Source organism: Macaca nemestrina, chromosome 13 (genome assembly GCF_043159975.1).
Source record: "Macaca nemestrina isolate mMacNem1 chromosome 13, mMacNem.hap1, whole genome shotgun sequence".
NCBI lineage: Eukaryota > Metazoa > Chordata > Mammalia > Primates > Cercopithecidae > Macaca > Macaca nemestrina.
The window spans coordinates 96,365,864-96,384,383 of NC_092137.1; positions in this window are offsets into that span (position 1 = coordinate 96,365,864).

The following is an 18,520-nucleotide window of genomic DNA, read 5'->3' on the forward strand; positions in this document are numbered from 1 at the left end:
ACCAAGAGAAAGAAGTTTTCTGAAAAACTACTTTGTATTCTGTGAAATCATCTCACAGAGTTACAGCTTTCCCCTCAAGAAGCCTTTCACCAAGACAGTTCTTGTGGAATTGGCAAAGTGACATTTGGAAGCCCTTAGAGGGCTATGGTGAAAAAGGAAATATCCTCAGATGAAATCTGGAAAGAATCTTTCTGAGAAACTGCTTAATGTTCTGTTAATTCATCTCACAGCGTTACATCTGTATTTCGTGTATCTCTTTGCTAGCCTTATTTCTGTGGAATCTGAGAACAGATATTTCGGATCCCTTGGAAGACAATAGGGCCAAAGGAAGTATCCCCAGATAACAAAGAGAAAGAAGCTTTCTGAGAAACTTCTTTGTGTTCTGTGAAATCATCTCACAGAGTTACAGCTTTCCCCTCAAGAAGCCTTTCAACAAGACAGTTCTTGTGGAATTCGCAAAGTGACATTTGGAAGTCCTTAGAGGGCTATGGTGAAAAAGGAAATATCCTCACATGAAATCTGGAAAGAAGCTTTCTGAGAAACTGCTTAGTGTTCTGTTAATTCATCTCACAGAGTTACATCTGTATTTCGTGGATCTCTTTGCTAGCCTTATTTCTGTCGAATCTGAGAACAGATATTTCGGATCCCTTTGAAGACTCTAGGGCCGAAGGAAATATCCTCCGATAACAAAGAGAAAGAAGCTTTCTGAGAAACTTCTTTGTGTTCTGTGAAATCATCTCACAGAGTTACAGCTTTCCCCTCAAGAAGCCTTTCAACAAGACAGTTCTTGTGGAATTGGCAAAGTGACATTTGGAAGTCCTTAGAGGGCTATGGTGAAAAAGGAAATATCCTCACATGAAATCTGGAAAGAAGCTTACTGAGAAACTACTTAGTGTTCTTTTAATTCATCTCACAGAGTTACATCTGTATTTCGTGGATCTCTTTGCTAGCCTTATTTCTGTGGAATCTGAGAACAGATATTTCGGATCCCTTGGAAGACTATAGGGTCAAAGGAAATATCCTCCGATAACAAAGAGAAAGAAGCTTTCTGAGAAACTTCTTTGTGTTCCGTGAAATCATCTCACAGAGTTACAGCTGTCCCCCAAGAAGGCTTTCTGTAAGACAGTTCTTTTGGAATTCGCAAAGTGATATTTGGAAGCCCATAGAGGGCTATGGTGAAAAAGGAAATATCCTCACATGAAATCTGGAAAGAAGCTTTCTGAGAAACTGCTTGGTGTTCTGTTAATTCATCTCACAGAGTTATATCTGTATTTCGTGGATCTCTTTGCTAGCCTTATTTCTCTGGAATCTGAGAACAGATATTTCGGATCCCTTGGAAGACTATAGGGCCAAAGGAAATATCCTCCGATAACAAAGAGAAAGAAGCTTTCTGAGAAACTTCTTTGTGTTCTGTGAAATCATCTCACAGAGTTACAGCTCTCCCCTCAAGAAGGCTTTCTCTAAGACAGTTCTTGTGGAATTGGCAAAGTGATATTTGGAAGCCCATAGAGGGCTATGGTGAAAAAGGAAATATCCTCACATGAAATCTGGAAAGAAGCTTTCTGAGAAACTGCTTGGTGTTCTGTTAATTCATCTCACAGAGTTACATCTGTATTTCGTGGATCTCTTTGCTAGCCTTATTTCTGTGGAATCTGAGAACAGATATTTCGGATCCCTTGGAAGACTATAGGGCCAAAGGAAATATCCTCCGATAACAAAGAGAAAGAAGCTTTCTGAGAAACTTCTTTGTGTTCTGTGAAATAATCTCACAGAGTTACAGCTTTCCCCTCAAGAAGCCTTTCGCTAAGGCAGTTCTTGTGGAATTGGCAAAGTGATATTTGGAAGCCCATAGAGGGCTACGGTGAAAAAGGAAATATCCTCACATGAAATCTGGAAAGAAGCTTTCTGAGAAACTGCTTAGTGTTCTGTTAATTCATCTCACAGAGTTACATCTGTATTTCGTGGATCTCTTTGCTAGCCTTATTTCTGTGGAATCTGAGAACAGATATTTCGGATCCCTTGGAAGACTATAGGGCCAAAGGAAATATGCTCCTATAACCTAGAGAAAGAAGTTTTCTGAGAAACTTCTTTGTATTCTGTGAAATCATCTCACAGAGTTACAGCTTTCCCCTCAAGAAGTCTTTCAACAAGACAGTTCTTGTGGAATTGGCAAAGTGACATTTGGAAGCCCTTAGAGGGCTATGGTGAAAAAGGAAATATCCTCAGATGAAATCTGGAAAGAAGCTTTCTGAGAAACTGCTTAGTGTTCTGTTAATTCATCTCACAGAGTTACATCTGTATTTCGTGGATCTCTTTGCTAGCCTTATATCTGTGGAATCTGAGAACAGATAATTCGGATCCCTTGGAAGTCTATAGGGCCAAAGGATATATCGTCCGATAACAAAGAGAAAGAAGCTTTCTGAGAAACTTCTTTGTGTTCTGTGAAATCATCTCACAGAGTTACAGCTTTCCCCTCAAGAAGTCTTTCGCTAAGACAGTTCTTGTGGAATTGGCAAAATGATATTTGGAACCCCTAGAGGGCTATGTTGAAAAAGGAAATATCCTCACATGAAAACTGGAAAGAAGCTTTCTGAGAAACTGCTTAGTGTTCTGTTAATTCATTTCACAGAGTTACATCTGTATTTCGTGGATCTCTTTGCTAGCCTTATTTCTGTGGAATCTGAGAACAAATATTTCGGATCCCTTGGAAGACTATAGTGCCAAAGGAAATGTGCTCCGATAACAAAGAGAAAGAAGCTTTCTGAGAAACTTCTTTGTGTTCTGTGAAATAATCTCACAGAGTTACAGCTTTTCCCTCAAGAAGCCTTTCGCTAAGACAGTTCTTGTGGAATTGGCAAAGTGATATTTGGAAGCCCATAGAGGGCTACGGTGAAAAAGGAAATATCCTCACATGAAATCTGGAAAGAAGCTTTCTGAGAAACTGCTTAGTGTTCTGTTAATTCATCTCACAGAGTTACATCTGTATTTCGTGGATCTCTTTGCTAGTCTTATTTCTATCGAATCTGAGAACAGATATTTCCGATCCCTTGGAAGACTATAGAGCCAAAGGAAATATCCTCCGATAACAAAGAGAAAGAAGCTTTCTGAGAAACTTCTTTGTGTTCTGTGAAATCATCTCACAGAGTTACAGCTTTCCCCTCAAGAAGCCTTTCAACAAGACAGTTCCTGTGGAATTGGCAAAGTGACATTTGGAAGCCCTTAGAGGGCTGCGGTGAAAAAGGAAATATCCTCAGATGAAATCTGGAAAGAAGCTTTCTGAGAAACTGCTTAGTGTTCTGTTAATTCATCTCACAGAGTTACATCTGTATTTCGTGGATCTCTTTGCTAGCCTTATTTCTGTGGAATCTGAGAACAGATATTTCGGATCCCTTTGAAGACTATAGGGCCAAAGGAAATATCCTCCGATAACAAAGAGAAAGAAGCTTTCTGAGAAACTTCTTTGTGTTCTGTGAAATCATCTCACAGAGTTACAGCTTTCCCCTCAAGAAGGCTTTCTCTAAGACAGTCTTGTGGAATTGGCAAAGTGACATTTGGAAGCCCGTAGAGGGCTATGGTGAAAAAGGAAATATCCTCACATGAAATCTGGAAAGAAGCTTCCTGAGAAACTACTTAGTGTTCTGTTAATTCATCTCACAGAGTTACATCTGTATTTCGTGGATCTCTTTGCTAGCCTTATTTCTGTGGAATCTGAGAACAGATATTTCGGATCCCTTGGAAGACTATAGGGTCAAAGGAAATATCCTCCGAAAACAAAGAGAAAGAGGCTTTCTAAGAAACTTCTTTGTGTTCTGTGAAATCATCTCACAGAGTTACAGCTCTCCCCTCAAGAAGGCTTTCTCTAAGACAGTTCTTGTGGAATTCGCAAAGTGATATTTGGAAGCCCATAGAGGGCTATGGTGAAAAAGGAAATATCCTCACATGAAATCTGGAAAGAAGCTTTCTGAGAAACTGCTTGGTGTTCTGTTAATTCATCTCACAGAGTTACATCTGTATTTCGTGGATCTCTTTGCTAGCCTTATTTCTCTGGAATCTGAGAACAGATATTTCGGATTCCTTGGAAGACTATAGGGCCAAAGGAAATATCCTCCGATAACAAAGAGAAAGAAGCTTTCTGAGAAACTTCTTTGTGTTCTGTGAAATCATCTCACAGAGTTACAGCTTTCCCCTCAAGAAGCCTTTCGCTAAGACAGTTCTTGTGGAATTGGCAAAGTGATATTTGGAAGCCCATAGAGGGCTACGGTGAAAAAGGAAATATCCTCAGATGAAATCTGGAAAGAAGCTTTCTGAGAAACTGCTTAGTGTTCTGTTAATTCATCTCACAGAGTTACATCTGTATTTCGTGGATCTCTTTGCTAGCCTTATTTCTGTGGAATCTGAGAACAGATATTTCGGATCCCTTGGAAGACTATAGGGCCAAAGGAAACATGCTCCTATAACCTAGAGAAAGAAGTTTTCTGAGAAACTTCTTTGTATTCTGTGAAATCATCTCACAGAGTTACAGCTTTCCCCTCAAGAAGCCTTTCAACAAGACAGTTCTTGTGGAATTGCAAAGTGACATTTGGAAGCCCTTAGAGGGCTATGGTGAAAAAGGAAATATCCTCAGATGAAATCTGGAAAGAAGCTTTCTGAGAAACTGCTTAGTGTTCTGTTAATTCATCTCACGGAGTTACATCTGTATTTCGTGAATCTCTTTGCTAGCCTTATTTCTGTGGAATCTGAGAACAGATATTTCGGATCGCTTGGAAGACTATAGGGCCAAAGGAAATATGCTCCGATAACCAAGAGAAAGAAGTTTTCTGAAAAACTACTTTGTATTCTGTGAAATCATCTCACAGAGTTACAGCTTTCCCCTCAAGAAGCCTTTCACCAAGACAGTTCTTGTGGAATTGGCAAAGTGACATTTGGAAGCCCTTAGAGGGCTATGGTGAAAAAGGAAATATCCTCAGATGAAATCTGGAAAGAATCTTTCTGAGAAACTGCTTAATGTTCTGTTAATTCATCTCACAGCGTTACATCTGTATTTCGTGTATCTCTTTGCTAGCCTTATTTCTGTGGAATCTGAGAACAGATATTTCGGATCCCTTGGAAGACAATAGGGCCAAAGGAAGTATCCCCAGATAACAAAGAGAAAGAAGCTTTCTGAGAAACTTCTTTGTGTTCTGTGAAATCATCTCACAGAGTTACAGCTTTCCCCTCAAGAAGCCTTTCAACAAGACAGTTCTTGTGGAATTCGCAAAGTGACATTTGGAAGTCCTTAGAGGGCTATGGTGAAAAAGGAAATATCCTCACATGAAATCTGGAAAGAAGCTTTCTGAGAAACTGCTTAGTGTTCTGTTAATTCATCTCACAGAGTTACATCTGTATTTCGTGGATCTCTTTGCTAGCCTTATTTCTGTCGAATCTGAGAACAGATATTTCGGATCCCTTTGAAGACTCTAGGGCCGAAGGAAATATCCTCCGATAACAAAGAGAAAGAAGCTTTCTGAGAAACTTCTTTGTGTTCTGTGAAATCATCTCACAGAGTTACAGCTTTCCCCTCAAGAAGCCTTTCAACAAGACAGTTCTTGTGGAATTGGCAAAGTGACATTTGGAAGTCCTTAGAGGGCTATGGTGAAAAAGGAAATATCCTCACATGAAATCTGGAAAGAAGCTTACTGAGAAACTACTTAGTGTTCTTTTAATTCATCTCACAGAGTTACATCTGTATTTCGTGGATCTCTTTGCTAGCCTTATTTCTGTGGAATCTGAGAACAGATATTTCGGATCCCTTGGAAGACTATAGGGTCAAAGGAAATATCCTCCGATAAGAAAGAGAAAGAAGCTTTCTGAGAAACTTCTTTGTGTTCCGTGAAATCATCTCACAGAGTTACAGCTGTCCCCCAAGAAGGCTTTCTGTAAGACAGTTCTTTTGGAATTCGCAAAGTGATATTTGGAAGCCCATAGAGGGCTATGGTGAAAAAGGAAATATCCTCACATGAAATCTGGAAAGAAGCTTTCTGAGAAACTGCTTGGTGTTCTGTTAATTCATCTCACAGAGTTATATCTGTATTTCGTGGATCTCTTTGCTAGCCTTATTTCTCTGGAATCTGAGAACAGATATTTCGGATCCCTTGGAAGACTATAGGGCCAAAGGAAATATCCTCCGATAACAAAGAGAAAGAAGCTTTCTGAGAAACTTCTTTGTGTTCTGTGCAATCATCTCACAGAGTTACAGCTCTCCCCTCAAGAAGGCTTTCTCTAAGACAGTTCTTGTGGAATTGGCAAAGTGATATTTGGAAGTCCTTAGAGGGCTATGGTGAAAAAGGAAATATCCTCACATGAAATCTGGAAAGAAGCTTTCTGAGAAACTGCTTGGTGTTCTGTTAATTCATCTCACAGAGTTACATCTGTATTTCGTGGATCTCTTTGCTAGCCTTATTTCTGTGGAATCTGAGAACAGATATTTCGGATCCCTTGGAAGACTATAGGGCCAAAGGAAATATCCTCCGATAACAAAGAGAAAGAAGCTTTCTGAGAAACTTCTTTGTGTTCTGTGAAATAATCTCACAGAGTTACAGCTTTCCCCTCAAGAAGCCTTTCGCTAAGGCAGTTCTTGTGGAATTGGCAAAGTGATATTTGGAAGCCCATAGAGGGCTACGGTGAAAAAGGAAATATCCTCACATGAAATCTGGAAAGAAGCTTTCTGAGAAACTGCTTAGTGTTCTGTTAATTCATCTCACAGAGTTACATCTGTATTTCGTGGATCTCTTTGCTAGCCTTATTTCTGTGGAATCTGAGAACAGATATTTCGGATCCCTTGGAAGACTATAGGGCCAAAGGAAATATGCTCCTATAACCTAGAGAAAGAAGTTTTCTGAGAAACTTCTTTGTATTCTGTGAAATCATCTCACAGAGTTACAGCTTTCCCCTCAAGAAGTCTTTCAACAAGACAGTTCTTGTGGAATTGGCAAAGTGACATTTGGAAGCCCTTAGAGGGCTATGGTGAAAAAGGAAATATCCTCAGATGAAATCTGGAAAGAAGCTTTCTGAGAAACTGCTTAGTGTTCTGTTAATTCATCTCACAGAGTTACATCTGTATTTCGTGGATCTCTTTGCTAGCCTTATATCTGTGGAATCTGAGAACAGATAATTCGGATCCCTTGGAAGTCTATAGGGCCAAAGGATATATCGTCCGATAACAAAGAGAAAGAAGCTTTCTGAGAAACTTCTTTGTGTTCTGTGAAATCATCTCACAGAGTTACAGCTTTCCCCTCAAGAAGTCTTTCGCTAAGACAGTTCTTGTGGAATTGGCAAAATGATATTTGGAACCCCTAGAGGGCTATGTTGAAAAAGGAAATATCCTCACATGAAAACTGGAAAGAAGCTTTCTGAGAAACTGCTTAGTGTTCTGTTAATTCATTTCACAGAGTTACATCTGTATTTCGTGGATCTCTTTGCTAGCCTTATTTCTGTGGAATCTGAGAACAGATATTTCGGATCCCTTGGAAGACTATAGTGCCAAAGGAAATGTGCTCCGATAACAAAGAGAAAGAAGCTTTCTGAGAAACTTCTTTGTGTTCTGTGAAATAATCTCACAGAGTTACAGCTTTTCCCTCAAGAAGCCTTTCGCTAAGACAGTTCTTGTGGAATTGGCAAAGTGATATTTGGAAGCCCATAGAGGGCTACGGTGAAAAAGGAAATATCCTCACATGAAATCTGGAAAGAAGCTTTCTGAGAAACTGCTTAGTGTTCTGTTAATTCATCTCACAGAGTTACATCTGTATTTCGTGGATCTCTTTGCTAGCCTTATTTCTGTGGAATCTGAGAACAGATATTTCGGATCCCTTTGAAGACTATAGGGCCAAAGGAAATATCCTCCGATAACAAAGAGAAAGAAGCTTTCTGAGAAACTTCTTTGTGTTCTGTGAAATCATCTCACAGAGTTACAGCTTTCCCCTCAAGAAGGCTTTCTCTAAGACAGTTCTTGTGGAATTGGCAAAGTGATATTTTGAAGCCCATAGAAGGCTATGTTGAAAAAGGAAATATCCTCAGATGAAATCTGGAAAGAAGCTTTCTGAGAAACTGCTTAGTGTTTTGTTAATTCATCTCACAGAGTTACATCTGTATTTCGTGGATCTCTTTGCTAGCCTTATTTCTGTATAATCTGAGAACAGATATTTCGGATCCCTTGGAAGACTATAGGGCCAAAGGAAATATCCTCCTATAACAAAGAGAAAGAAGCTTTCAGAGAAACTTCTTTGTGTTCTGTGAAATAATCTCACAGAGTTACAGCTTTTCCCTCAAGAAGCCTTTCAACAAGACAGTTCTTGTGTAATTGGCAAAGTGACATTTGGAAGCCCTTAGAGGGCTATGGTGAAAAAGGAAATATCCTCAGATGAAATCTGGAAAGAAGCTTTCTGAGAAACTGCTTAGTGTTCTGTTAATTCATCTCACAGAGTTACATCTGTATTTCGTGGATCTCTTTGCTAGCCTTATTTCTGTGGAATCTGAGAACAGATATTTCGGATCCCTTTGAAGACTATAGGGCCAAAGGAAATATCCTCCGATAACAAAGAGAAAGAAGCTTTCTGAGAAACTTCTTTGTGTTCTGTGAAATCATCTCACAGAGTTACAGCTTTCCCCTCAAGAAGGCTTTCTCTAAGACAGTTCTTGTGGAATTGGCAAAGTGACATTTGGAAGCCCATAGAGGGCTATGGTGAAAAAGGAAATATCCTCACATGAAATCTGGAAAGAAGCTTCCTGAGAAACTACTTAGTGTTCTGTTAATTCATCTCACAGAGTTACATCTGTATTTCGTGGATCTCTTTGCTAGCCTTATTTCTGTGGAATCTGAGAACAGATATTTCGGATCCCTTGGTAGACTATAGGGTCAAAGGAAATATCCTCCGATAACAAAGAGAAAGAAGCTTTCTGAGAAACTTCTTTGTGTTCTGTGAAATCATCTCACAGAGTTACAGCTCTCCCCTCAAGAAGGCTTTCTCTAAGACAGTTCTTGTGGAATTCTCAAAGTGATATTTGGAAGCACATCGAGGGCTATGGTGAAAAAGGAAATATCCTCACATGAAATCTGGAAAGAAGCTTTCTGAGAAACTGCTTGGTGTTCTGTTAATTCATCTCACTGAGTTACATCTGTATTTCGTGGATCTCTTTGCTAGCCTTATTTCTCTGGAATCTGAGAACAGATATTTCGGATCCCTTGGAAGACTATAGGGCCAAAGGAAATATCCTCCGATAACAAAGAGAAAGAAGCTTTCTGAGAAACTTCTTTGTGTTCTGTGAAATCATCTCACTGAGTTACAGCTTTCCCCTCAAGAAGCCTTTCTCTAAGACAGTTCTTGTGGAATTGGCAAAGTGATATTTTGAAGCCCATAGAAGGCTATGTTGAAAAAGGAAATATCCTCAGATGAAATCTGGAAAGAAGCTTTCTGAGAAACTGCTTAGTGTTCTGTGAAATCATCTCACAGAGTTACAGCTTTCCCCTCAAGAAGCCTTTCGCTAAGACAGTTCTTCTGGAATTGGCTAAGTGATATTTGGAAACCCTTAGAGGGCTATGGTGAAAAAGGAAATATGCTCACATGAAATCTGGAAAGAAGCTTTCTGAGAAACAGCTTAGTGTTCTGTTAATTCATCTCACAGAGTTACATCTGTATTTCCTGGATCTCTTTGCTAGCCTTATATCTGTGGAATCTGAGAACAGATAATTCGGATCCCTTGGAAGTCTATAGGGCCAAAGGATATATCCTCCGATAACAAAGAGAAAGAAGCTTTCTGAGAAACTTCTTCGTGTTCTGTGAAATCATCTCACAGAGTTACAGCTTTCCCCTCAAGAAGCCTTTCGCTAAGACAGTTCTTGTGGAATTGGCAAAATGATATTTGGAAGCCCATAGAGGGCTATGGTGAAAAAGGAAATATCCTCACATGAAATCTGGAAAGAAGCTTTCTGAGAAACTGCTTAGTGTTCTGTTAATTCATCTCACAGAGTTACATCTGTATTTCGTCGATCACTTTGCTAGCCTTATTTCTGTGGAATCTGAGAACAGATATTTCGGATCCCTTGGAAGACTATAGGGCCAAAGGAAATATCCTCCGATAACAAAGAGAAAGAAGCTTTCAGAGAAACTTCTTTGTGTTCTGTGAAATAATCTCACAGAGTTACAGCTTTTCCCTCAAGAAGCCTTTCGCTAAGACAGTTCTTGTGGAATTGCCAAAGTGATATTTGGAAGCCCATAGAGGGCTACGGTGAAAAAGGAAATATCCTCACATGAAATCTGGAAAGAAGCTTTCTGAGAAACTGCTTAGTGTTCTGTTAATTCATCTCACAGAGTTACATCTGTATTTCGTGGATCTCTTTGCTAGCCTTATTTCTGTCGAATCTGAGAACAGATATTTCGGATCACTTGGAAGACTATAGGGCCAAAGGAAATATGCTCCTATAACCTAGAGAAAGAAGTTTTCTGAGAAACTTCTTTGTATTCTGTGAAATCATCTCACAGAGTTACAGCTTTCCCCTCAAGTAGCCTTTCAACAAGACAGTTCTTGTGGAATTGGCAAAGTGACATTTGGAAGCCCTTAGAGGGCTATGGTGAAAAAGGAAATATCCTCAGATGAAATCTGGAAAGAAGCTTCCTGAGAAACTGCTTAGTGTTCTGTTAATTCATCTAACGGAGTTACATCTGTATTTCGTGGATCTCTTTGCTAGCCTTATTTCTGTGGAATCTGAGAACAGATATTTCGGATCGCTTGGAAGACTATAGGGCCAAAGGAAATATGCTCCGATAACCAAGAGAAAGAAGTTTTCTGAAAAACTACTTTGTATTCTGTGAAATCATCTCACAGAGTTACAGCTTTCCCCTCAAGAAGCCTTTCACCAAGACAGTTCTTGTGGAATTGGCAAAGTGACATTTGGAAGCCCTTAGAGGGCTATGGTGAAAAAGGAAATATCCTCAGATGAAATCTGGAAAGAATCTTTCTGAGAAACTGCTTAATGTTCTGTTAATTCATCTCACAGCGTTACATCTGTATTTCGTGTATCTCTTTGCTAGCCTTATTTCTGTGGAATCTGAGAACAGATATTTCGGATCCCTTGGAAGACTATAGGGCCAAAGGAAATATCCTCCGATAACAAAGAGAAAGAAGCTTTCAGAGAAACTTCTTTGTGTTCTGTGAAATAATCTCACAGAGTTACAGCTTGTCCCTCAAGAAGCCTTTCGCTAAGACAGTTCTTGTGGAATTGGCATATGATATTTGGAAGCCCATAGAGGGCTACGGTGAAAAAGGAAATATCCTCACATGAAATCTGGAAAGAAGCTTTCTGAGAAACTGCTTAGTGTTCTGTTAATTCATCTCACAGAGTTACATCTGTATTTCGTGGATCTCTTTGCTAGCCTTATTTCTGTCGAATCTGAGAACAGATATTTCGGATCCCTTTGATGACTATAGGGCCAAAGGAAATATCCTCCGATAACAAAGAGAAAGAAGCTTTCTGAGAAACTTCTTTGTGTTCTGTGAAATCATCTCACAGAGTTACAGCTTTCCCCTCAAGAAGCCTTTCAACAAGACAGTTCTTGTGGAATTGGAAAAGTGACATTTGGAAGTCCTTAGAGGGCTATGGTGAAAAAGGAAATATCCTCAGATGAAATTTGGAAAGAAGCTTTCTGAGAAACTGCTTAGTGTTCTGTTAATTCATCTCACAGAGTTACATCTGTATTTCGTGGATCTCTTTGCTAGCCTTATTTCTGTGGAATCTGAGAACAGATATTTCGGATCCCTTTGAAGACTATAGGGCCAAAGGAAATATCCTCCGATAACAAAGAGAAAGAAGCTTTCTGAGAAACTTCTTTGTGTTCTGTGAAATCATCTCACAGAGTTACAGCTTTCCCCTCAAGAAGGCTTTCTCTAAGACAGTTCTTGTGGAATTGGCAAAGTGACATTTGGAAGCCCATAGAGGGCTATGGTGAAAAAGGAAATATCCTCACATGAAATCTGGAAAGAAGCTTACTGAGAAACTACTTAGTGTTCTTTTAATTCATCTCACAGAGTTACATCTGTATTTCGTGGATCTCTTTGCTAGCCTTATTTCTGTGGAATCTGAGAACAGATATTTCGGATCCCTTGGAAGACTATAGGGCCAAAGGAAATATCCTCCGATAACAAAGAGAAAGAAGCTTTCTGAGAAACTTCTTTGTGTTCTGTGAAATCATCTCACAGAGTTACAGCTGTCCCCCAAGAAGGCTTTCTGTAAGACAGTTCTTGTGGAATTCGCAAAGTGATATTTGGAAGCCCATAGAGGGCTATGGTGAAAAAGGAAATATCCTCACATGAAATCTGGAAAGAAGCTTTCTGAGAAACTGCTTGGTGTTCTGTTAATTCATCTCACAGAGTTACATCTGTATTTCGTGGATCTCTCTGCTAGCCTTATTTCTCTGGAATCTGAGAACAGATATTTCGGATCCCTTGGAAGACTATAGGGCCAAAGGAAATATCCTCCGATAACAAAGAGAAAGAAGCTTTCTGAGAAACTTCTTTGTGTTCTGTGAAATCATCTCACAGAGTTACAGCTTTCCCCTCAAGAAGCCTTTCCTTAAGGCAGTTCTTGTGGAATTGGCAAAGTGATATTTGGAAGTACAGAGAGGGCTATTGTGAAAAAGGAAATATCCTCAGATGAAATCTGGAAAGAAGCTTTCTGAGAAACTGCTTAGTGTTCTGTTAATTCATCTCAGGGAGTTACATCTGTATTTCGTGGATCTCTTTGCTAGCCTTATTTCTGTGGAATCTGAGAACAGATATTTCGGATCGCTTGGAAGACTATAGGGCCAAAGGAAATATGCTCCGATAACCAAGAGAAAGAAGTTTTCTGAAAAACTTCTTTGTATTCTGTGAAATCATCTCACAGAGTTACAGCTTTCCCCTCAAGAAGCCTTTCAACAAGACAGTTCTTGTGGAATTGGCAAAGTGACATTTGGAAGCCCTTAGAGGGCTATGGTGAAAAAGGAAATATCCTCAGATGAAATCTGGAAAGAATCTTTCTGAGAAACTGCTAAATGTTCTGTTAATTCATCTCACAGCGTTACATCTGTATTTCGTGTATCTCTTTGCTAGCCTTATTTCTGTGGAATCTGAGAACAGACATTTCGGATCCCTTGGAAGACTATAGGGCCAAAGGAAATATCCTCCGATAACAAAGAGAAAGAAGCTTTCTGAGAAACTTCTTTGTGTTCTGTGAAATCATCTCACAGTGTTACAGCTTTCCCCTCAAGAAGCCTTTCGCTAAGACAGTTCTTGTGGAATTGGCAAAGTGATATTTGGAAGCCCATAGAGGGCTATGGTGAAAAAGGAAATATCCTCACATGAAATCTGGAAAGAAGCTTTCTGAGAAACTGCTTAGTGTTCTGTTAATTCATCTCACAGAGTTACATCTGTATTTCGTGGATCTCTTTGCTAGCCTTATTTCTGTGGAATCTGAGAACAGATATTTCGGATCGCTTGGAAGACTATAGGGTCAAAGGAAATATCCTCCGATAACAAAGAGAAAGAAGCTTTCTGAGAAACTTCTTTGTGTTCTGTGAAATCATCTCACAGAGTTACAGCTTTCCCCTCAAGAAGCCTTTCGCTAAGACAGTTCTTGTGGAATTGGCAAAGTGATATTTGGAAGCCCATAGAGGGCTATGGTGAAAAAGGAAATATGCTCACATGAAATCTGGAAAGAAGCTTTCTGAGAAACTGCTTAGTGTTCTGTTAATTCATCTCACAGAGTTACATCTGTATTTCGTGGATCTCTTTGCTAGCCTTATATCTGTGGAATCTGAGAACAGATAATTCGGATCCCTTGGAAGTCTATAGGACCAAGGGATATATCCTCCGATAACAAAGAGAAAGAAGCTTTCTGAGAAACTTCTTTGTGTTCTGTGAAATCATCTCACAGAGTTACAGCTTTCCCCTCAAGAAGCCTTTCGCTAAGACAGTTCTTGTGGAATTGGCAAAGTGATATTTGGAAGCCCATAGAGGGCTATGGTGAAAAAGGAAATATCCTCACATGAAATCTGGAAAGAAGCTTTCTGAGAAACTGCTTAGTGTTCTGTTAATTCATCTCACAGAGTTACATCTGTATTTCGTGGATCTCTTTGCTAGCCTTATTTCTGTGGAATCTGAGAACAGATATTTCGGATCCCTTGGAAGACTATAGGGCCAAAGGAAATATCCTCGATAACAAAGAGAAAGAAGCTTTCTGAGAAACTTCTTTGTGTTCTGTGAAATCATCTCACAGGGTTACAGCTTTCCCCTCAAGAAGCCTTTCCTTAAGGCAGTTCTTGTGGAATTGGCAAAGTGATATTTGGAAGTACAGAGAGGGCTATTGTGAAAAAGGAAATATCCTCAGATGAAATCTGGAAAGAAGCTTTCTGAGAAACTGCTTAGTGTTCTGTTAATTCATCTCACAGAGTTACATATGTATTTCGTGTATCTCTTTGCTAGCCTTTTTTCTGTGGAATCTGAGAACAGATATTTCGGATCCCTTGGAAGACTATAGGGCCAAAGGAAATATCCTCCGATAACAAAGAGAAAGAAGCTTTCTGAGAAACTTCTTTGTGTTCTGTGAAATCATCTCACAGAGTTACAGCTTTCCCCTCATGAAGCCTTTCTCTAAGACAATTCTTGTGGAAATGGCAAAGTGATATTTGGAAGCCCTTAGAGGGCTACGGTGAAAAAGGAAATATCCTCACATGAAATCTTGAAAGAAGCTTTCTGAGAAACTGCTTAGTGTTCTGTTAATTCATCTCACAGAGTTACATCTGTATTTCTTGGATCTCTTTGCTAGCCTTATTTCTGTGGAATCTGAGAACAGATATTTCGGATCCCTTGGAAGACTATAGGGCCAAAGGAAATATGCTCCGATAACCAAGAGAAAGAAGTTTTCTGAAAAACTTCTTTGTATTCTGTGAAATCATCTCACAGAGTTACAGCTTTCTCCTCAGGAAGCCTTTCACTAAGACAGTTCTTGTGGAATTGGCAAAGTGATATTTGGAAGCCCATAGAGGGCTATGGTGAAAAAGGAAATATCCTCACATGAAATCTGGAAAGAAGCTTTCTGAGAAACTGCTTAGTGTTCTGTTAATTCACCTGACAGAGTTACATCTGTGTTTCGTGGATCTCTTTGCTAGCCTTATTTCTGTGGAATTTGAGAACAGATATTTCGGATCCCTTGGAGGAGTATAGGGCCAAAGGAAATATCCTCCGATAACAAAGAGAAAGAACCTTTCTGAGAAACTTCTTTGTGTTCTGTGAAATCATCTCACAGAGTTACAGCTTTCCCCTCAAGAAGCCTTTCGCTAAGACAGTTCTTGTGGAATTGGCAAAGTGATATTTGGAAGCCCATAGAGGGCTATGGTGAAAAAGGAAATATCCTCACATGAAATCTGGAAAGAAGCTTTCTGAGAAACTGCTTAGTGTTCTGTTAATTCATCTCACAGAGTTACATCTGTATTTCGTGGATCTCTTTGCTAGCCTTATTTCTGTGGAATCTGAGAACAGATATTTCGGATCCCTTGCAAGACTATAGGGCCAAAGGAAATATCCTCCGATAACAAAGAGAAAGAAGCTTTCTGAGAAACTTCTGTGTGTTCTGTGAAATCATCTCACAGAGTTACAGCTTTCTCCTCAAGAAGCCTTTCGCTATGACAGTTCTTGTGGAATTGGCAAAGTGATATTTGGAAGCCCATAGAGGGCTATGGTGAAAAAGGAAATATCCTCAGATGAAATCTGGAAAGAAGCTTTCTGAGAAACTGCTTAGTGTTCTGTTAATTGATCTGACAGAGTTACATCTGTGTTTCTTGGATCTCTTTGCTAGCCTTATTTCTGTGGAATCTGAGAACAGATATTTCGGATCCCTTGGAGGACTATAGGGTCAAAGGAAATATCCTCCGATAACAAAGAGAAAGAAGTTTTCTGAGAAACTTCTTTGTGTTCTGTGAAATCATCTCACAGAGTTACAGCTTTCCCCTCAAGAAGCCTTTCGCTAAGACAGTTCTTGTGGAATTGGCAAAGTGATATTTCGAAGCCCATAGAGGGCTATGGTGAAAAAGGAAATATCCTCAGATGAAATCTGGAAAGAAGCTTTCTGAGAAACTGCTTAGTGTTCTCTTTATTCATCTCACAGAGGTACATCTGTATTTCGTGGATCTCTTTGCTAGCCTTATTTCTGTGGAATCTGAGAACAGATATTTCGGATCCCTTGGAAGACTATAGGGCCAAAGGAAATGTGCTCCGAGAAGCAAGAGAAAGAAGCCTTCTGAGAAACTTCTTTGTGTTCTGTGAAATCATCTCACAGAGATACACCTATCCCCTCAAGAAGCCTTTCGCTAAGACAGTTCTTGTGGAATTGGTAAAGTGATATTTTGAAGCCCATAGAGGGCTATGGTGAAAAAGGAAATATCCTCAGAGGAAATCTGGAAAGAAGCTTTCTGAGAAACTGCTTAGTGCTCTGTTAATTCACCTCACAGAGTTACATATGTATTTCGTGTATCTCTTTGCTAGCCTTATTTCTGTGGAATCTGAGAACAGATATTTCGGATCCCTTGGAAGACTATAGGGCCAAAGGAAATATCCTCCGATAACAAAGAGAAAGAAGCTTTCTGAGAAACTTCTTTGTGTTCTGTGAAATCATCTCACAGAGTTACAGCTTTCCCCTCAAGAAGCCTTTCTCTAAGACAGTTCTTGTGGAATTGGCAAAGTGATATTTGGAAGCCCATAGAGGGCTACGGTGAAAAAGGAAATATCCTCACATGAAATCTGGAAAGAAGCTTTCTGAGAAACTGCTTAGTGTTCTGTTAATTCATCTCACAGAGTTACATCTGTATTTCGTGGATCTCTTTGCTAGCCTTATTTCTGTGGAATCTGAGAACAGATATTTCGGATCCCTTGGAAGACTATAGGGCCAAAGGAAATATGCTCCGATAACCAAGAGAAAGAAGTTTTCTGAAAAACTTCTTTGTATTCTGTGAAAACTTCTCACAGAGTTACAGCTTTCCCCTCAAGAAGCCTTTCACCAAGACAGTTCTTGTGGAATTGGCAAAGTGACATTTGGAAGCCCTTAGAGGGCTATGGTGAAAAAGGAAATATCCTCAGATGAAATCTGGAAAGAATCTTTCTGAGAAACTGCTTAGTGTTCTCTTAATTCATCTCACAGCGTTACATCTGTACTTCGTGGATCTCTTTGCTAGCCTTATTTCTGTGGAATCTGAGAACAGATATTTCTGATCCCTTGGAAGACTATAGGGCCAAAGGAAATATCCTCCGATAACAAAGAGAAAGAAGCTTTCTGAGAAACTTCTTTGTGTTCTGTGAAATCATCTCACAGAGTTACAACTTTCCCCTCAAGAAGCCTTTCGCTAAGACAGTTCTTGTGGAATTGGCAAAGTGATATTTGGAAGCCCATAGAGGGCTATGGTGAAAAAGGAAATATCCTCAGATGAAATCTGGAAAGAAGATTTCTGAGAAACTGCTTAGTGTTCTGTTAATTCATCTCACAGAGTTACATCTGTATTTCGTGGGTCTCTTTTCTAGCCTTATATCTGTGGAATCTCAGAACAGATATTTCGGATCAATTGGAGGACTATAGGGCCAAAGGATATATCCTCCGATAACAAAGAGAAAGAAGCTTTCTGAGAAACTTCTTTGTGTTCTGTGAAATCATCTCACAGAGTTACAGCTTTCCCCTCAAGAAGCCTTTCGCTAAGGCAGTTCTTGTGGAATTGGCAAAGTGATATTTGGAAGTCCATAGAGGGCTATTGTGAAAAAGGAAATATCCTCAGATGAAATCTGTTAAGAAGCTTTCTGAGAAACTGCTTAGTGTTCTGTTAATTCATCTCACAGAGTTACATCTGTATTTCGTGGATCTCTTTGCTAGCCTTATTTCTGTGGAATCTGAGAACAGATATTTCGGATCCCTTGGAAGACTATAGGGCCAAAGGAAATATCCTCCGATAACAAAGAGAAAGAAGCTTTCTGAGAAACTTCTTTGTGTTCTGTGTAATCATCTCACAGAGTTACAGCTTTCCCCTCAAGAAGCCTTTCTCTAAGACAGTTCTTGTGGAATTGGCAAAGTGATATTTGGAAGCCCTTTGAGGGCTACGGTGAAAAAGGAAATATCCTCACATGAAATCTGGAAAGAAGCTTTCTGAGAAACTGCTTAGTGTTCTGTTAATTCATCTCACAGAGTTACATCTGTATTTCGTGGATCTCTTTGCTAGCCTTATTTCTGTGGAATCTGAGAACAGATATTTCGGATCCCTTGGAAGACTATAGGGCCAAAGGAAATATGCTCCGATAACCAAGAGAAAGAAGTTTTCTGAAAAACTTCTTTGTATTCTGTGAAATCATCTCACAGAGTTACAGCTTTCCCCTCAAGAAGCCTTTCACCAAGACAGTTCTTGTGGAATTGGCAAAGTGACATTTGGAAGCCCTTAGAGGGCTATGGTGAAAAAGGAAATATCCTCACATGAAATCT